We start from the raw sequence: 22,179 nt of genomic DNA, 5'->3' as shown, positions 1-22,179 counted from the left end.
TCTGGTCCTGGACTCTTATTTGTTGGGAGATTTTTGATAACCGATTCAATTTCTTCACTGGTTATGGGTCTGTTCAAGCTTTCTATTTCCTCCTGATTGAGTTTTGGGTGTGTGTGGCTGTTCAGGAATTTGTCCATTTCTTCCAGGTTGTCCAATTTGTTGGCATATAATTTTTCATAGTATTCCCTGATAATTGTTTGTATCTCTGAGGGATTGGTTGTAATAATTCCATTTTCATTCATGATTTTATCTAGTTGGGTCATCTCCCTTTTCTTTTTGAGAAGCCTGGCTAGAGGTTTGTCAATTTTGTTTATTTTTTCAAAAAACCAACTCTTGGTTTCGTTGATCTGCTCAACCGTTTTTTTTAGATTCTATATTGTTTATTTCTGCTCTGATCTTTATTATTTCTCTTCTTCTGCTGGGTTTAGGCTGCCATTGCTGTTCTGCTTCTATTTCCTTTAGGTGTGCTGTTAGATTTTGTATTTGGGATTTTTCTTGTTTCTTGAGATAGGCCTGGATTGCCATGTATTTTCCTCTCAGGACTGCCTTTGCTGCGTCCCAAAGCATTTGGATTGTTGTATTTTCATTTTCGTTTGTTTCCATATATTTTTTAGTTTCTTCTCTAATTGCCTGGTTGACCCACTCATTCGTTAGTAGGGTGTTCTTTAACCTCCATGCTTTTGGAGGTTTTCCAGACTTTTTTCTGTGGTTGATTTCAAGCTTCATAGCATTGTGGTCTGAAAGTAAGCATGGTATAATTTCAATTCTTGTAAACTTATGAAGGGCTGTTTTGTGACCCAGTATATGATCTATCTTGGAGAATGTTCCATGTGCACTCGAGAAGAAAGTATATTCTGTTGCTTTGGGATGCAGAGTTCTAAATAGATCTGTCAAGTCCATCTGATCCAATGTCTCATTCAGGGCCCTTGTTTCTTTATTGACCGTGTGTCTAGATGATCTATCCATTTCTGTAAGTGGGGTGTTAAAGTCCCCTGCAATGACCACATTCTTATCCATAAGGTTGCTTATGTTTATGAGTAATTGTTTTATATATTTGGGGGCTCCGGTATTCGGCGCATAGACATTTATAATTGTTAGCTCTTCCTGATGGATAGACCCTGTAACTATTATATAATGTCCTTCTTCATCTCTTGTTACAGCCTTTAATTTAAAGTCTAGTTTGTCTGATATAAGTATGGCTACTCCAGCTTTCTTTTGGCTTCCAGTCGCATGATACATAGTTCTCCATCCCCTCACTCTCAATCTAAAGGTGTCCTCAGGTCTAAAATGAGTCTCTTGTAGACAGCAAATAGATGGGTCTTGTTTTTTTATCCATTCTGATACCCTATGTCTTTTGGTTGGCGCATTTAATCCATTGACATTCAGTGTTATTATAGAAAGATACGGGTTTAGAGTCATTGTGATGTCTGTATGTTTTATGCTTATAGTGATGTCTCCGGGACTTTGTCTCAGAGGGTCCCCCTTAGGATCTCTTGTAGGGCTGGTTTAGTGGTGACAAATTCCTTCAGTTTTTGTTTGTTTGGGAAGACCTTTATCTCTCCTTCTATTCTAAATGACAGACTTGCTGGATAAAGGATTCTTGGCTGCATATTTTTTCTGTCTAGCACCCTGAAAATCTCGTGCCAATTCTTTCTGGCCTGCCAAGTTTCAAAAGAGAGATCAGTCACGAGTCTTATAGGTCTCCCTTTATATGTGAGGGCACGTTTACCCCTTGCTGCTTTCAGAATTTTCTCTTTATCCTTGTATTTTGCCAATTTCACTATGATATGTCGTGCAGAAGATCGATTCAAGTTACGTCTGAAGGGAGTTCTCTGTGCCTCTTGGATTTCAATGCCTTTTTCCTTCCCCAGTTCAGGGAAGTTCTCAGCTATGATTTCTTCAAGTACCCCTTCAGCCCCTTTCCCTCTCTCTTCCTCCTCTGGGATACCAATTATGCGTATATTATTTCTTTTTAGTGTATCACTTAGTTCTCTAATTTTCCCCTCATACTCCTGGATTTTTTAATCTCTCTTTTTCTCAGCTTCCTCTTTTTCCATAACTTTATCTTCTAGTTCACCTATTCTCTCTTCTGCCTCTTCAAGCCGAGCTGTGGTGGTTTCCATTTTGTTATGCATTTCGTTTAAAGCGTTTTTCAGCTCCTCGTGACTGTTCCTGAGTCCCTTGATCTCTGTAGCAAGAGATTCTCTGCTGTCCTGTATACTGTTTTCAAGCCCAGCGATTAATTTTATGACTATTATTCTAAATTCACTTTTGTTATATTATTTAAATCCTTTTTGATCAGCTCATTAGCTGTTGTTATTTCCTGGAGATTCTTCTGAGGGGAATTCTTCCGCTTGGTCATTTTGGATAGTCCCTGGCGTGGTGAGGACCTGCAGGGCACTTCCCCTGTGCTGTGGTGTATAGCAAGAGTTGGTGGGCGGGGCCGCAGTCAGACCTGATGTCTGCCCCCAGCCCACCGCTGGGGCCACAGTCAGACTGGTGTGTGCCTTCTCTTCCCCTCTCCTAGGGGCGGGATTCACTGTGGGGTGGTGTGGCTCATCTGGGCTACTTGCACCCTGCCAGACTTGTGATGCTGGGGATCTGTCGTATTAGCTGGGGTGGGTAGGCAAGGTGCACGGGGGCAGGAGGGGCAGGCTTAGATCGCTTCTCCTTAGGTGATCCACTTCAGGAGGGGCCCTGTGGCAGCAGGAGGGAGTCAGATCCGCTGCCGGAGGTTTGGCTCCGCAGAAGCGCAGAGTTGGGTGTTTGCTTGGAGTGAGCAAGTTCCCTGGCAGGAACCGATTCTCTTTGGGATTTTGGCTGGGGGATGGGCGGGGGAGATAGCGCTGGCGAGCGCCTTTGTTCCCCACCAAACTGAGCTCTGTTGTCAGGGGGCTCAGCAGCTCTCCCTCCCTTTGTCCTCCAGCCTTCCCGCTTTCCAAGCAGAGCTGTTAACTTATGACCTCCCAGACGCTAAGTCGCGCTTGATGTGGAAACACAGTGTGTCAGTCCCCTCCGCTTTTGCAAGCCAGACTCGGGGGTTCTGCTTGGCCGGGAGCCGCCCCTCCGCCCCGGCTCCCTCCCGCCAGTCCGTGGAGCGCGCACCGCCTCGCCGCCCTTCCTACCCTCTTCCGTGGGCCTCTCGTCTGCGTTTGGCTCCGGCGACTCCATTCTGCTAATCCTCTGGCGGTTTTCTGGGTTATTTAGGCAGGTGTAGATGGAATCTAAGTGATCAGCAGGACGTGCGGTTAGCCCAGCGTCCTCCTAAGCCGCCATCTTGCCGGGAACCCTATTCACTCATCTTTAAATCTTTGTTGAATTTTTCTGTGAAGCCATCTGGCCCTGGACTTTTGTTTTTTGGGGGATTTTTTATTATCAATTCAATTTCTTTGCTGGTTATTGGCCTTTTCAGGTTTTTTTTTTTCTTCCTGTTTCACTTTTGATAGTTTATATGTCTCTAGGAATTTATCCATTTCTTCCAGGTGGTCCAGTTTGTTGGCATATAGCTTTTCATAATATTCTCTTATAATTGTTTGCATTTCTGTGGTGTTAGTTGTCAGTTCTCTTTTCTCATTTGTGATTTTATCTCTTTGAGTCCTTTCTCTTTTCTTTTTGATAAGTCTGGCTAAGAGTTAATCAATTTTATTAATTTTTTCAAAGAATCAAGTTCTGGTTTTGTTGATCTCTTTTTTTCCCCTTTATTTTCTATACCATTTATTTCTGCTCTATTCTTTATTATTTTTTGTTCTGCTGCTGGCTTTAGGCTTCATTTGTTGCCCTTTTTCTAGCTCCTTCAGCTGTAAGGTTAGGTTGTTTATTTGAGATTGTTCTTGCTTGTTGAGGTAGACCTCTATTGCTCTATACTTCCCTCTTATAACTGGTTTTGCTGCATCCTAAAGGTTTTGGATCATTGTGTTTTCATTTTCATTTTCTTCTTTGTACTTTTTAATTTCTTCTTCGATTTCCTGGTTGACCCATTCATTGTTTAGTTTCATGTTCTTTAACCTCCATATTTTTGTCAGTTTTCCAAGTTTTCTTGCAGTTAGCTTCAAGTTTCATAGCGTCGTGTTCAGAGAGTATGGTTGGTATGATCTCAATCTTTTTGTACTTGTTGAGTCCTGATTTGTGAGCTGGTATGTGACCTCTTCCCATGTGCACTTGAAAAGAATGTGCACTCTGATGCTTTAGGATGAAGTGTTCTGAATATATCTGTGACAGTCCATCTGGTCAAGTGTGTCATTCAAAACCATTGTTTCCTTGTTACTTTCCTACATAGATGATATGTCCATTTCTGTGGGTGGGGTGTTAAAGTTCCCTACTATTATTGTATTATTGTGAATGACTTCCTTTATGTGTGTTATTAATTGTTTTATATATTTGGGTGCCTCCATGTTGGGGCAAATATTTATAATTTTTAGGTATTCTTGTTGGATCGTCCCCTTTATTATGATATAGTGTTCTTCTTTATCTCTTGTTACCATCTTTGGCTTAAAATTTAGTTTGTCTGATATGAGTATTGCTACTTGGGCTTTCTTTTGATGCCATTTCTATGATTAATGTTTCTCCATCACCTCTTTTTCAAGCTGCAGGTGACTTTAGGTCCAAAATGAGTCTTTTGTAGGCAGCATATAGATGGATCATGTCTTTTTTTATCCATTGTGATTCCCTATGTCTTTTGATTGGAGCGTTGAGTCCATTTACATTCAATGCAATTGTTTCTTTTAAAAGTGTATTTATTTTGAGAGGGAGAAAAAGAGAGAGACAGAGACAGAAAGAGAGAGAGAGAGAGAGAGAGACAGAATCCCAAGCAGGCTCTGTGCTGTTAGCGTGGAGCCCAACACAGGGCTTGATCTCATGAACTGAGAGATCATGACCTGAGCTGAAATTAGGAGTCTGATGCCTAACCAACTGAGGTACCCAGATGCCTCAAAGCAATTATTGACACATACATATTTAGTGCCTTTTTGTTACTTGTTTTGTTGTTGTTTCTGGAGACCTTCTCTGTTCCTTTCTTGCTTTTTTTCACTTTTTGTCTTTCCACTCAGTGTGCTCCCTTTAATATTTCTTGAATGGCTGGTTCAGAGGTCACTAACTCTTTTAGGTTTTGTTTGTCTGAGAAACTCTTTTCTCTCTCTTTCTATTCTGAATGATAGCCTTGGCAGATAAACTATTCTTGGCTGCAGATTTTTCCCATGCAGCACATTGAATATATCATGCCACTCGCTCCTGGCCTGCCCTGTTTCTATGGGGAAATATGCAACTAGCCTTATTGGTCTTCTGTTGTAAGTTAAGGACTTCTTTTGTTTTGCTGTTTTTAGTATTTTTTTATCACTATATTTTGAAAATTTAATTACATTATGTCTTGGTGCTGACCTGCTTTTATCGATTTTGATGGGAGTTCTCTGTGCCTCCTGGATTTGGTTGTCTGTTTCCTTCCCCAGATTAGGTAAGTTTTCAGCTGTAATTTCCTTAAGTATACTTTATGCCCCCCCCTTTTTTTTTATTTGCTGGGACTCCTATTATATAAATGTTATTATGTTTGATGGAGTCACAGAATTCCCTAAGAATACTTTCCTGAAATAAAATTTTTCTTTACCTCCATTTTTCAGTTTCGTTATTTTCCATAATTCTATCTTCTATAATGCTTATTCATTCCTCTGCTTCTTTCATCCTTGTGTTCATTACATTCAGTCTGTTTTGAATCACCATTAGTGCAGTTTTTGTTTCTGATTGATTGATTTTTAACTCTTTTATCTCTGTGGTAAGGGCCTCCCTGAAGTCTTCCATTCTTTTCTCAAGCCCAGAGAGGATTATTATGACTTTGCTTTAAAATATCCATCAGGCATATTACTTATATCTGTTTCAATTAGGCCTCTTGTCATCATCTTTTCTGGTTGTTTCACTTGGGATAAATTCCTCCATCTTTGCATCCCATCTAAGTATCTTCCTTCTTTTGTGTTTTAGAAAAGCTTGAGAAGTTTCCTACTCTTGAGAGTAATGGCTTTATTAAAACGAGGTAATATAGTGTCCAGGGCCAGGCTCTTCAAGGAGTGTCTCTGGTGTCTTCTGCATGCACTCTGCTACTGTCTTTTGGCTGCCTTATACCTCAGGCCAGTCATCTGCAGAGGCTCTCCTTGCCTAGTGGGCAGTGCCTGGACCTTGAATAGAGTGTGGTGAGTTTTAAGTAGATGTGGCATGGTCTGCTTGTTAAATGAGACCTGATGCTACTTCTACTAGAACTGAAGCCTTGCAGAACTCTCTGTTCAGGGGACGTGGTGTGGGCGGGGGTATCTGTTGGTCTTTCGGGGTAGAGGCCTGCTGTGCTGAGACTGAGGAACACTTGCCCCAGAAGGGCAGGACCCCAGAGCACAGGGCAGTGGGACTGGGTGTAAGCAGGTTAGGCAGCCAGTGTCAGCACTGTGCTGTTTATCGCACGTGGCTCTGTTCCCTATGCTGAGGGGTGGGGGAAGGAAATGACATATGTAGGCTCTTTTGTCCCCTGGAGATGCATTTCTGTGAACACTACCTCTCACAGATATGCTCCAAGAAGAGAGAACAATGTCTCCCCTGTGAGCCTTAGGTGCTCCTCAGATCACACACTCTGCCCCTGGGTTGCTTTCCTGCCTTCTCTCCAGGAGTAGGGCAGTGCACTCAGGGCTCTATCCCAACCAAGTCCACCTACCTTTAAAACTCCAGTCTTTGTACCCCACTGGTTGCAAAAACTCATGAAAATCAGCCCCCCTCATTTTGTAGGCAGTGGCTTTGGGGAAGTGTTTTCCTTGTGAATTTCTCTGTGTGCTCCTCTCTGTCTCACCTTTCTCCATGAGCAGGGGTCCCTCCCCTCCACAGCACCCACAATCCATTTCTCTCCCATACCACACTTCTGTGTTTCCTACTTTCCTCAGTGTGGCCTCTTCTCTTTCCCTCTAGTCGTGGAGTTTGTTCTGTCATTTCTCAGGTGGACTTTGTGGGTATTCAGGATGATTTTATAGTTATCTAGTTGTGTTTGAGGGGCAAGAGGAGCCTAGGGTCCTCCTACTATGTCCACCATCTTAGCTCCTCCTCCTCCATTTGTACATTTTAGACACCTGGGCCATATCCAAAGGTCTGGTTGTCTAGTCCAGCCAATGATAACAACGGTTCCTTATTCAAGGTTGACCCTTTCAGGGATAAGAACTTTGCGAATTTCTTGCTTCACAGATACACAAAATATAAATCAAAGCCACGCATGTCTTTGCAAATAATATAGCCACAATGTAAGATCTCACAAAACAATCACTCTCCTTCAAAAGACTGGAACTGTGGATGACAATGAACAAGACATGTCTTTCACTTCTCAATATACACAATTCTGAACTCCGTGTTTGTGTGTTGAAAGAGTACTTTTACTCCATTTATCCTAGAAATTAATTTTCCTTTTTCTCTTTTTAGCTTTTGTGAGGGATAACCGACATATGACATTGTGTAAGTTTAAAGAGTACAATACAGCAAATTTATATATGTATATATTGTAAAATGATACCAAATAATATTCATTAATAGATCCATCACCTGACATAGCTTTGTTTTGTGTATTTGGTGAGAACTTTTAAAAACTACTTTCTTAGCAACATTTGAATATACAATACACTATGGTTAACTATGGTCACCATGCTCACATTATATCCCCAGAACGTATTCATCTTATAACTGGAAATTTGTACCCTTTGACCACTTTCACCCATTTTTGCCAACCCCCACCTTTGCAAAAACCAATCTGTTTTCTGTTTCTATGAGTTTGTTAGTGTTTAGATTTCACATATAAGTGAGATCACGCAGTATTTGCCTTTTCTGTCTAATTTCACTTAGCATAATTGCTCCAAGGCCCATCTTAATCTCCTTCTCAAATCGTCACATGGCCAAACCCTTAGTGTTCTCTCTCTCCCTCTCTCTCTCTCTCTTTTTTTTTTTGAAATATGGATAGGCTGAGAATGTTCTAAATCCTTACGTTCTCCTTCCTTCTTGCTTAAAAATTCCATCTTTAAGTCATTTCTCTTTTCTCATGTTTTACTATAAGCAGCCAGGAAGAGTGTATAATTAGATGAATTTTGGAAGTTGTACACTAGTATCACGATTAAGGTACAGAACATTTCCACAGTCCCAAAAGCATCATCATGCCCCTTCACAATCCATCTTTACCCCTGACCCTGGCTTCAAGAAATACAGATGTAATTTTTCACTATTGATTAATTTTCATTACCAGGAACTTTATAAAGGTAATCATAAAATATGTTCTCATTTTGTCTGGCTCCTTTCATATGATTATTTTGTAATTTATTCATTTTCTTATATGAATACATATTTTATTTCTTTTTATTCCTGAATAGTGTTTCATTGTGTGCATACACTAAAATATTTAGTTTTGTCAATCCAAATATATATGTATAATCATTAAATTGTCGTTTTAATTTGCCTTTTTCTGATGATGTTGCTGTTGGAAACTTTTAGTAGATTTGTTTGTGTGTGTGTGTGTGTGTGTGTGAAGTGTATTTTCAAATATTTAAACTTTTATTTTTTGGAGTGCTGTTCTCCAAGTAATTAAGATGTAAGTGACTCTTATACCTTATACTCTGGTACACATAATTTGTTAGATACACACATTATAAATATTTTCCCCAAGTATAAGTCTTACTCCAATTTTTCCTCATTCCCTTCTACTTTGACTTCAGCTGTCCTTCCAAAAACTGGCCCTGAAGACCAAAAGTGACTTCCAAGCCCACAATCGGGAGCATGGCTGGAAACAAACTGAGACATCAGCTGCACTTAAGTCAAAGTTTCCACAGAGGTGGTGGCTTCCATAGACATCCACATGCACTGTTACTTTGCAGTCCCAGTTTGGCAAACAGATCTACTTGCCTCCAGAATTTCTCTCAAAGCTACAATCTGTCTAATAATAATAGAAAGCTTAGTGGATCTTGAACTTCCACTGTGTTTCATGCCTTTATTTGTACAGTTTTCTCCACATTTTTGTAATGTGTATTTCCTATAGAAACTTGATTTTTGTAAAACTGATATGGTTCTGATTTGCTTTGTAAACCAAGATATATATTTTTATTACAGAAGTGGGGCTCATAGATGATATATTCACTATGGGATTCTGGAATTGTAATACTGACCTGAGTAAATCAAAGACATGCAACCAAAAAGCCAATAGATAAATTAAAACGGGATACAAAAAAAAAAAAAAAGAAAGAAAGAAAGAAAGATCAAGTACTCCAAAAGAAAGAAAGAAAAATCAAGTACTCCAAAAGATTTCAGGTAGAAAAAACAGAGAAACAAAATTGGAAAAATATTAATGAAAGGGGAGGCCCAAAATTCAAGCACATCTCAAAGTATATTAAATGTAAATGATTTAAACATATCAAACAAATCAAAAGTAAAGATTTTCAGTTCAGAGCTTTAAAAAGTTCCAAGTACATTCTCTTTAAAAGAAACTCATTTTAAGTCCAATGACCAAAAAAAAAAAAAAATCTGAGAGTAAAATGATCAGGAAAATACCATACAAATAAGAGATAGAGGTACAGACTTCAAAACAAACAATATTATCAGAATAAAGGTAAGTATTACATAATGATAAATGAATAAATCCTCCAAGAAGACATAACTCTAAATGTGCATAAGCTTAACGATGACATTTCAAATTACATGCAAAAATGATATAGCTCAAAAAGCAGAAATAGATGAATCCAGAATTACAGCTGTGGACTGGAAGAGACTCTGACACTAATATATAGAATCAATAGGATATCAGCGAAAACATAGAATTCTTGAAAAGTATTGTCAACTAAGCTGACAAAATTATAGAATAGTCCCCTTAAAACTGCAATTATTTGCAACTACACCTAGATTATGCTCCAAGATAGAATATCTTCTGTACAACAAAACAAACATTAATTTTTAAAAAGTTAAATATTTCCTAGTATATTCTAAGAGCATAGTGAAATATCTTATCTTATATCTTATCTTATCTTATCATCTTAATTTGGAATTTAAAAAGCTATCCATAACAGGTCAATATTTGAAAACTCTTCAGTTATTGGGAAATTAAACAGCACATTTTTAAGCAACACATGAATTAAAGAGGAAATCACAAGAGAAGTTAAAAAATGGTTTGTGTTGAATGAAAATGAGAGTATAGCATAACTAATCTTGTGAGACACAGATAAAGCTTGCTCAGAAGGCTATGTATAGCCTTCATTTTAACATTACAATTTTGTTTAAATACCAAAGCAATGATCCACCTTAAAGTTTAGGGGGGAAATTACATGAAAATCAAGCAGATGAAAGAAAAAAAAAGGACAGAAATAGAAATCAATGAAACACAAGTAAGAAAAAAAAACAATAGGAAAATCTACACAAACAAAAGATGGGTCTTCAAAAATATCATAATTATTGGCAAGATTTTTGAAATAATTATTGAGAAAAATTATTAAGAAGCCAATGAAAGTTTATTAACAAATTCATGCCCATAAATTTGAGAAGTTAGATGAAAGTTACAAAATCTTAAAGATAACATCTAGCAAAACTCTCTCAAAAAGACACATGATATTGTCTAATATTTATTTTAAAATTTACTTTATAATTAAAAACATGAAGGAAAAATCCAGACCCAGTTGGCTTCACAGGTATAGTCTACCAATCACATAAAGAAGAAACAATACCAATTCTACCTAAACCCTTCTAAAGAGTGAAAGGAAAACTTTCAAACTCATTTTATGAGACTAGCATTATCCTAATATCAAAACAAGACAAGCACTTTGCAAGTGTTTCAAACTAAAAATCAATATCCTTCAACATAGATGCAAAAATCATCACTAAACTATCACCATGTTGATTTCAGCAATCTACAAAATTGATAGAACACCATGACAAAGTGGGGATTATTTCAGGAATTTAAAGCTAGTTCAAGGTTAATTTGAAAACCAACCAATGTAATTCACAATATGAACATACAACAGAAGATAAAACATACAATAATCCGAATAGATCCAGAAAAGTCATAATGATATGCAACACTTTATTATTAACAGAACTCTTGAAAATCAGGAATATAAGGAAATTGCCTTAGCCGTATGAGGGACTTTTACAGACAACTTATGGCTAATATCACCCTTAAAGGAAAGGGAATGAATGGTTTCAATCTAAGATTGCAATCAAGGCAAGGATGCGTGTACTCACCAGTCTGTACGCATCAGTACTATGCATCATCATAGTGAGACGCTAGTCAGTGCAGTAAGTTTAGAATAATAAACAAATCAAGGCATATATAGGAAAGGATAACTGAAATTATCTCATTTTGCAGAAGACATTATTGAAAATCCCAAGGTATCTATGGGAAAAAAAATCTTACTGGAAACAATAAGTGAATTGAGCAAGGTTGAAAAATTCAAGGCCAGTACACAAAAATCTATTGCATTTCTGTTCCATTCTATTGATCTAAGTGTCTACTTTTGTGGCATTTCCATACTGTCTTGATAACTACAGATTTGTAATATAACTTGAAGTCTGGAATTGCAAAGCTTCCAGTTTTGTTTTTCCTTTTCAAGGTTGCTTTAGCTATTTGGGGTCTTTTGTGGTTCCATACAAAATTTAGGATTGTTTGTTACCAGCTCTGTGAAAATTGCTAGTGGTATTTTGATAGGGATTGCATTAAAGGTATAGATTGCTTTGGATAGTATAGACATTTGAACAATATTTGTTCTTCCAATCCATGAGCATGGAATGTTTTTCCATTTCTTTGTGTCATCTTTGATTTCTTTCCTCAGTGTTCTATAGTTTTCAGAGTATAAAACTTTTACCTCCTTGGTTAAGTTTAATTCCTAGGTACCTTACGATTTTTGGTGCAATTGTAAATGAGATCGATTCCTTGATTTCTCTTTCTGCTGCTTCATTATTAGTGTATAGAAATGCCAGAGATTTCTGTACTTTGATTTTGTTTCCTACCAATTTCCTGAATTTGTGAAGCACTTCTAGCCAGTTTTTGGTGGATTCTTTGGGGTTTTTTTGTATATAAAGTATCATGTCAACTAAGAAAAGGTGAAAGTTTGACTTCTTCCTTGCTGATTTGGGTGCCATTTATTTCTTTTTTGTTGTATGATTACTGAGGCTAGGACTTCCAGTACTATGTTAAACAGTAGTGAGAGTGGACATCACTATCTTGTTCTTGACTGTAGAAGTAAAGATTTTGGGTTTGTTTGTTTGTTTGTTTGTTTTTTCGCATTGAGGATGGTATCAGCTGTGGGTTTTTCATATGTGGCCTTTACGGTATTGAGGTATGTTACCTCTCTCCCTACTTTATTGAGGGTTTTATTAAGAATGGATGTTATACATTGCCAAATCCTTTTTCTGATATATTGAGAGGGCTATATGGTTCTTATTTTCCCTTTTATTAATGTGGTATATCTCGTTGGTTCACTTGCGATTATTGAACCACCCTTGCTGCTGAGGAATAAATACTACTGACCGTGGTGAATGATTGTTTTAATGTACTGATGGTTTTCATTTGCTAGTATTTTGTTGAGAATTTTTCCATCCAAGTTCTTCAGGGATATTGGCCTGTAATTCTTTTTTTACAGAGTCATGCCTGGTTTTGGAATCAGGGTAATCTTGGCCTCATGGAATAAATTTGGAAGTTTTCCTTCCTTTTCTATTTTTTGGAATGCTTTGAGCAGAATAGTTATTAGCTCTTCTTTAAATGTCTGGTAGAATTTGCCTGTGAAACCATCTGGTCCTTGACTTTTGATTTTTGGGTGTTTTTATTTACTGATTCAATTTCTTTGCTGATTGCAGTCTGTTCAAGTTTTCTCTTTCTTCCTGTTTGTATGTTTCTAGGAATTTATCCAGTTATTCCAGGTTGTCCAGGTCATTGACATATTTTATATATATAAAATATATATTATATATTATTATCTTATATTTGTTTGTATTCCTGTGGTGTTGGTTGTTATTTCTCCACTCTTATTTGTGAATTTATTTATTCAGGTCCTTAATTTTTTTTTTCTTTTTGACATGTCTGGCTAGAGTTTATCAATTATATTAATTTTTCCACAGAACCAGTTCCTGATTTCTTTTATTTGTTCTATTTTTTTCTTTTTCAAGATTCTATGTCATTCATTTCTGTTTTAAACTTTAAGTTTAAACTGAGAGCCTGAGTGGCTCAGTTGGTTGAGCGTCCGACTTCAGCTCAGGTCATGATCTCAGGGTTCGTGAGTTCGAGCCCTGCGTCGGGTTCTGGGCTGACAGCTCAGAGCCTGGAGCCCACTTTGGATTCTATGTCTCCCTCTGTCTGCCCCTCAGCTGCTTGCACTCTGTCTCTCTCATTGTCTCAAAAATAAATAAACATTAATTTTTTTTTCTTAAACTTTGTTATTTCCTTCCTTCTACTGGCTCTGGGCTTCATTTGTTGTGTGCATGTGTGTTTTCTACCAAAATTTTTCTACCAAAAAAATTTTCTACCAAAATATTTCTACCAAATATTGTTCAAATGTCTTTACGCCTAAATGTTAATTTAGGCGTAAAGTTAGGTAGTTTATTTGAGATTTTTCTTGCTTCTTGAGGTAGGCCTGTCTTCTTATATATTTCCCTCTTAGGACCTATTTTGTTGTGTCCCAATAGTTTTGAAGAATTGTGTTTTCACTTTCATTTGCTTCCATGTATTTTTTTACTTCTTCTTTCATTTCCCGGTTTACCTATTCATTGTTTAGTAGCATGTTGTTTAACCTCCATGTATTTGTGATCTTTCCACATTTCTTCTTGTGGTTGACTTTAGCTTTCATAGTGTTATGGTCAGAAAAAGTGTATGATATAATTTGAACCATTTTGTTTTTGTTGAGGCCCCACTTGTGACCTAACATGTGATATATTCTAGAGAAGGTCCCATGTGTACTTGAAAATAATGTGTATTCTGCTAATTTGGTATGGAATGTTATGAATATATCTATTAACTCCATGTGGTCCAGTATGTCATTCAAAGCCATTGTTTCCTTTATGATTTTCTGTTTAGATGATCTGTCCATTGATATGAGTGGGGTGTTAAAGTCCTCTACTATTATTTTATTATTGTCAGTTTTGTTCCTTTATGTTTGTTTTACTTGTTTTATATATTATGGTGCTCTCATATTGGGTGCATAGATATTTATCATTTTTAGATCTTCTTATTGGATTGTCCCCTTTATGATTATATACTGTCATTCTTTATCTTTTATTGCAGTCTTTGTTTCAAAGTCTAGTTTGTCCGATATAAGTATCGCTACTCCAGCTTTCTTTTGACATCCATTTGCTTGATAAATATTTTTCCATCCCCTCACTTTTAATCTGCAGGTGTCTTCAGGTCTATAATGCATTTCTTATAGGCACCATATAGATGGTTCTTGCTTTTTTTTTTTTATCTATCTGACACACTATGTGTTTTGATTGGAGTGTTTAGTCCATTTACATTCAATGCAATTATTGATAGATATGTATTTAGTGCCATTTTATTTTATTTTATTTTTTTGTTTTTGCTGTTTCTGGAGATTTTCTCTGACCACTTCTTGTCTTTGTAACCTTTAGTCTCTCCTTTCCACTCAAGGATTCCCCTTAGTATTTATTGCAGGGCTGGTTTAGTGGTCCCAAACTCCTTTAGTTTTTCTTTGTCTGGGCAACTCTTTATCTCTCCTTGTATTCCGAATGACAGCCTTGCTGGTTAAAGTATTCTTGGCTGTGGATTTTTCCCATTTAACACTTATTAAAATTTTTTAACGTTTATTTATTATTGAGAAACAGAGAGAGACAGAGCATGAGCATGGAAGGGGTAGAGAGAAGGGGAGACAGAATCTGAAGTAGGCTCCAGGCTCTGAGCTGTCAGCGCAGAGCCCAACATGGGGTTCAAACTCACAAACTGCGAGATCATGACCTGAGCCAAAGTTGGACGCTCAACCGCCGGAACCACCCAGGCACCCTGACCCATTTAGCACTTTGATTGTATCATGCCAGTCCCTTCTGGCTTGCCAAGTTTCTGTTGAGAAATCTCCAGCTAGCAGTATGGGTCTTTCCTTGTACCTTACCTTGTACCTTGTACCTTCATTTTTCTTGGTGCTTTTAAGATTTTTTTTTTCTTTGTCACTATGTTTTGCAAATGTAACTGCAATATGTCTTGGTGTTGGCCTGCTTTTGTTGATTTGGGTGGGAGTTCCCTGTGCCCCCTGGATCTGGATGTCTGTGTTCTTACCCAGATTAGGGAAGTTTTCAGCTATTATTTCTTCAAAAAAATTTTTTTTCTGCCCCATTTTCTCTCTCTTCTTCTGGGACTCCTATATTACAAATGTCATTATGTTTGATGGTTTCACTGAGTTCCCTACGTCTGTTCTTGGGCTGCGTATTTCTTCTTTCTCTCTTTTGTTCTGCTTTATTATTTTTCATTATTTTCACTTGTATGTCACTAATTCATTCCTCTACTTCTTCCTGCCTGCTGTTCATTGCATCAAACCTCTTTCCAATCTCATTTATTTCATTTTCATCTCTGGTTAATTTTTGTTAACTCTCTTATCTCTGTGATAAGGTTCTCCCTGATGTGTTCTATTCTTTCCTCAAGCCCCATGCATATTCTTATGATTGTTGTTTTAAATTCTCCATCAGGCATGTTATTCATATCTGTTTTGCTTGAATCTCTGGCTATGGCCTTACCTTGTTCTTTCATTTGGGATAAATTCCTCTGGTTTGGCCTTTTGTCTAAATCTATGCCTTCTCCTCTATGTTACAGAAGCCTGTTTTGCTTCCTGCTCCTGATAGTAATGGCTTTATGAAGAAGAGGTCATGTAGTGTTCAGAGTCTGATGCTTCAGTGAATGTTTCTTGTGTGTTCACTTGTATTTTGCTGTGGTATTTTGGCTGCTCTACCCTTCAGTCCTATCATATGCAGCAACTTTCCTTGCCTGCTGTGGGAAGTGTTTGGTCCTTTGCCTTAATAGAGTGAGTTTTAACTAAGCGTGCTCCAGTCTGCTTGTGAAATAAGACATGATCCTACTTCCACAAGAACTGAGGCCCTGCGGAACTCTCCGGCTGAGAGAAGTGTTGTGGGCATGGGTTTGTGCCAGTCTTATGGGGGAAGCACCCATCATACAGGAGTGAGGCAAGCTTGAGAAAGGCAATCCTCTTGAGTGCAGGGGTGTGTGGCTTGGTGTAAGAAAAGCAGGTATTCATTGTGGGTTCTGTGCTGTTTCCCACAGGTGGCTGTGTTTATGCTGAGGGGTGAGGGGGAGAATGGTGCCATACAACTACTGTTTTCATGGAAGAGAATTGTCTCTGTTAAGTGTGCCTCTCAGGGAGGAAATCATAGAAAAGTGAATAATGCCCCTTTTCTGTGCCTGAGGCATTCTTCAGATTGCTGTTCCCATGCCTTCTGCACTGGGTTGTTTGCCTTCCTTCTCTCCAGGAGTAGGGCAGCGCCGTCAAGGCTCTATCCCAGCCAAGCTGACTGGCCTTTAAAACTCTAGTCTTTAAGCCCTGCTGGTTGCAACAACTCACGAAATTCAGTCTCTCATTTTCCCAGCCAATGGCTTTGGGGAAGTGTTCTTGTGCATTATCCTCTGTGTTCCTCTTTCCCTCCCCTTTCTCTGTGACCATAGTTCCCTCTCCTCTGCAATGCCTGTGATCCATTGCTCCTCCAATCCACATTTCCACACTTCCTACCTTCTTTGATGTGGCTTCTTCTCTTCCTGTTGTGGAGTTTGTTATGTCAGTCTTCAGGTTGATTTGTCAAGTAATTAGGATGATTTGATAGTTATCTAGTTGTGTTCCTGGGACGAGATGAGCCTAGGGTCCTCATAACGTGATGACATCTTCCCTCCCATGCTTCCAGCTTTGTTAAGGAATAATTGCCAAATAAAATTGCATATGTTTAAATTATATAACATAATTTGACATATATATGTACATCGTAAAATGATTACCAAAATCAAGTTATTTAATGCATCCATCATCTCACATTGTTAACATTTTTGTTGCTGCTGCTGTTGTTATGGTGAAAACACGATTTATTCCCAGCAAATTTCGAGTACACAAAACTGTATTATTAACTATGGTCACCATGCTGTACATTAGGTACCGAGAATTTATTAATCTTATAATTGACATTTTCTACCCTTTGGCCTTCATCTCATGTTTCCTCCACCCCTTAGCCCTGGTAGCCATTATTCTATTCTCAGTTTCTATGAGTTTTTTGTCTGTTTGTTTGTATGTATGTTTGCTTGTTTGTTTTTGTTTTTTAATATTCCATATCCGAATGATACCATTTAGTGCTTGTTGTTCTCTGTCTGGCTTACTTCACTTAGCAAAATGTCCTTAATGCCCATACATGTTATCACAAATGGCAAGGTATCTTTCTTTCCCACGGTTGAATAATGGTCCACTGTATACATATCATCTTTATCCAATCTTCTGTTGATAGACATGTAAGTTGTTTACATATCCTGGCTATTGTGTTATATGCTGCAATGAACTTGCTGATTTCATTTCCTATAGATATATACCTGGAAGTTGGATTGCTGGATGATATGATAGTTCTATTTTTAACTTTTTGTAGAACTTCCATACTGTTTTCCACAGTGGCTATACCAATTTACATTACTACCAATAGTATATAGGAGTTCTTTTTTCACCACATGTTCACCAGCATTTTTCTCTTGTCTTTTTGATAGTGGACATCCTAAGAGATATGAGGTGATGTCCCATTTTAGTTTTGATTTGCATTCCCCTAGTGATTGAGGATATTGATCTACAGTGAATATTCACATAGAAGTCTTTGAGTCTCCCAATCTAGAAAATTTATTTACTATGCTCCTCAGTGATTTTTCATCAGCGTTTTGCATTTTGAAACATCAGCTCTTACACAGATTTTGATACGTTTATACCAATGTCTGCCTATCTTTTCTTTTCATGAGCAATTGTAAATGGCACGCATATGTATATACATTGTTCATTGCTATGATATGGAAATAAGATTGAATTTTTGTGTGGTAGCTTTGTATATTGAAACCTCACTAACTTAATTATTAGTTCTAGCAGTGTTTCTGTGAATCACCTGAGATTTTTTTTTAAATTTAGACAATCATGTTATCCATAAATAAATATTTACATCTACTTTTCTTATCTGTATGCATATTTTTTACTTTTAAAATTTATTACAAAAGTATAAATGACATATAATGTTGTATTAGTTTCAGGAGTACAAAATGCTGATTTGAAAATTCTATACATTACTCAATGCTCACAAAGGTAAGTGTAGTCACAATATGTCACCATACAACGTTATTACAATATTATTTATTATTCCTATGGTGTACTTTTTTGATCCCAGGATCCTGGGATCATGACCTGAGCTGAAATCAAGAGTTGGACGCTCAACTGACTGAGCCACCCAGGCACTTCTTTCTTTCTTTCTTTCTTTCTTTCTTTCTTTCTTTCTTTCTTTCTTTCTTTTTTTCTTATGGTGTGCTTTCAATGTATTTTATAGCTGGAAATTTGTACCCCTTAATCTCCTTCACCTATTTTGTCCATCCTCCCAACCACCTCTCCTCTGCAACCACCAGTTTGTTCTCTGTATTTAGCAGTCTCTTTCTTTGGTTTTTATATTCCACAATTAAGTGAAATCATATGGTATTTACCTTTTTCTGCTGAACTTATTTCACCTAGTGTAATATCCTCAAGATCCACCCATGTTGTTGCAAATGGCAAAAGTGTATTTATTTTTATTGCCACGTAACATTCCAGGGTGTGTGTGTGTGTGTGTGTGTGTGTGTGTGTGTGTGTGACATCTTTATCCATTCATCTATCTGGACATTTAGGTTGCTTTCATATCTTGGCTATTGGAGATAATGCTGTAATAACCACAGGGGTGCCCTTTTCTTTTCAAGTTACTGTGTTCATATTTTGGGAGGAAATACCCAAAAGTGGAATTACTGGACCACTAATTTTTGGAGGAACATCCATACATTTTCCACAGTGGTTGCACAAATTTACATTCCCACCAACAGTGTACAATGATTCCCTTTCTTCCACATCCTCAACCAACACTTGATATTTCTTTCATTTTTCATTTTAGCCATTCTGACAGGTGCAAAGTGAAACCTTATTGTGGCTTTAATTTGTATTTTCCTGATAATTAGTGATATTGAGCATCTTTTCATGTGTCTTTGGCCATTTGAATGCCATTATTGGAAAAATACCTATTCAGGGGCTCTGCCCATTTTATGTTTGGATCATTGTTTTTTTGTGTGTGTCCTGAGTTGTAGAAGTTCTTCATATGCTTTCAATATAAACCCTCTATCAAGCATATCATTTGCAAACATCTCCCATTTACTGGGTTGCCCTTTTGTTTTCTTGATGATTTCCTTTGCTGTACATAAGGTCTTTTTTTATTATTTTGATGTGGATATTATATATCTTTAAATAGATAGATAGATAGATAGATAGATATGGATATGGGTATAGATATAATGGATAGATATAGATACAGATACAGATATAGATATAGATAAAGAGATAGATGTAGATGTAGCTATAGGTATAGATATAGATATAGATATAGATATAGATAAATATAGACATAGATATATTGTTCTTGCCTTTTTGCCCCTGCCTGAGGATATATGTGTATTTTATATTTATATATTTATTATTTATATTTATATATACAACCTATATATAAGAATATACAATGGGGTCCCAATAGTTCATTTTTGCTTTTGTTTCCCTTGCCTCTGGAGACATCAAGATAAAAAGCCTCTGCATGGTGAAGGAAACAATCAGCAAAACTAAAAGGCAGCCGATGGAATGGAGAAGATATTTGCATATGACATATCAAATAAAGGGTTAGTATCCAAAATCTATAAAGAACTTATCAAACTCAACACCCCCCAAAACAAATAATCCAGTGAAGAAATGGGCAAAAGACATGAATAGACACTTTTCCAAAGAAGACATCCAGATGGCTAACAGACACATGAAAAAATGCTCAACATCACTGATCATCAGGGAAATACAAATCAAAACCACAATGAGATACCACCTTACACCAGTCACAATGGCTAAAATTAACAACTCAGGCAACAAAAGATGTTGGCAAGGATGTAGAAAAAGAACACTTTTGCAATGCTGGTGGGAATGCAAACTGGTACAGCCACTCTGGGAAGCAGTATGGGGGTTCCTCAAAAAATTAAAAACAGAACTACCTTCCAATCCAGCAATTGCACTACTAGGTATTTATGCAAAGGATACAGGTGTGCTGCTTCAAAGGGGCACATGCACCCCAATGTTTATAGAAGTGCTATCGACAATAACCAAAGTATGGAAAGAACCCAATGTCCATCAACAGATGAACTGATAAAGAAGATGTGGCATATATACAATGGAGTATTACTTGGCAATCAAAAAGAATGAAATCTTGCCATTTGCAACAACGTGGATGGAACTGAGTATATTATGTTAAGTGAAATTAGTCAGAGAAAGACAAATATCATATGACTTCACTCATATGTGGAATTTAAGACAAAAAACAGATTAACATATGGTAAGGGTAGCAAAAATTACACAAAAACAGGGAGGGGGCAAAACATAAGAGACTCTTAAATATAGAGAACAAACTGAGGGTCGTTGGAGGGGTTGTGGGTGGGGGGATGGGATAAATGGGCAAGGGGTGTAAGGAGGACATTTGTTAGGGTAAGCACTGGTGTTATATGTAGGGGATGAATCACTGGATTCTACTGAAATCATTGTTGCACTTATGCTAACTAACTTAGATTTAAATACATAAATACATAAATGCATAAAAAAATGCATAAATGCATAAATAAATAAGAAATAAATGCCAAAAAATAATATACAATGGGATTATATATTATATTATAAATTACATATAAAATATAGTCTTCCTCATTTGTCATAGATTACCTGAGAATATAGGCATGGGTTTATTTCTGAGCTCTCTGCCCCATTCCACTGATCTATATGTCTATTTTTCTGCCAGTACCATACTGTTTTGATGACTACAGTTTTACAGTATATCTCGAAATCTGGGATTGTGATAGCTCCATCTTGGATTCTCAAGATTGCTTTGGTTTTAAGATCTTTTGTGGTTCCATACAAATTTTAGTATTATTTTGTACCATTATTAGTATTTTTTTCTTCTAGTTCTGTAAAAAATACTATTGATATTTTGATAGGGATTTCACTGAATCTGAAGATTGCTTGTGTAGTATGAATATTTTAACAATATTAATTCTTCCAATCTTCACATGTAGAATATTTTTCTATTCGTTTGTGCCATCTTTAGTTTCTTAAATCAATGTCAGAGTTTTCAGTGTTTAGATCTCTCACCTCCTTAGTTAAATTTATCATTAGATATTTTATTCTTTTTTGTGCAATTTCAAATTTTGCTTTCTGCTACTTTGTTATTACTGTTAGAAATGCAACATATTCTTGTATATACATTTTCTATCCAGAAGCTTTAATGAATACATTTATCCATTCCAGTAGTTTAGGGTTTCCTGTATATGGTACCGTATCATCTGCAAATAGTGACAGTTTTACTTCTTCCTTACCAATTTGAATGTCTCATTTAATTTTCTTGTCTAATTGCTGTTGCTAAGACTTCCTTTACTATGTTGAATAAAAGTGCTGAGAATGGACACACTTGTCTTATTCTTGATCCTAGAGGAAAAGCTCTCAGTTTTTACTAGTGAGTATCATGTTAGCTGTGGGTTCTTGTATATTGGCTTTTATCATATTCAAGTATGTTTGCTCTAAACCCACTTTGTTAAGAGTTTTTATCATGAACGGATGTTGTATTTTGTCAAATGCTTTTTCTGCATCTATTGAGATGATTTTATGGTATTTGTTCTTCCTCTTGTTAATATGATGTATGGCGTTGATTGATTTACGAATATTGAGCCACCTTTGCAACCCTGGAATAAGTCTCTATTGAATAACTTTCTAATGTATTCATCAATTCAGTTTGCTGATATTTTGTTGAGGACATTTGCATCTATGTTCCTTGGGGATATTCGCCTGTAGTTTTCTTTTTTATGTCTTTATCTGGTTTTGGTATCAAGATAATGGTATCCTTGTAGAATTAATATCAAAGTTTTTCTTCCTCTTATGTTTTTTG

The sequence above is a fragment of the Prionailurus bengalensis genome, chromosome X (genome assembly GCF_016509475.1).
Source record: "Prionailurus bengalensis isolate Pbe53 chromosome X, Fcat_Pben_1.1_paternal_pri, whole genome shotgun sequence".
Classification (NCBI taxonomy): Eukaryota; Metazoa; Chordata; class Mammalia; order Carnivora; family Felidae; genus Prionailurus; species Prionailurus bengalensis.
The sequence above is the reverse complement of the archived record's forward strand: the minus strand, read 5'-3'. Positions refer to the sequence as shown.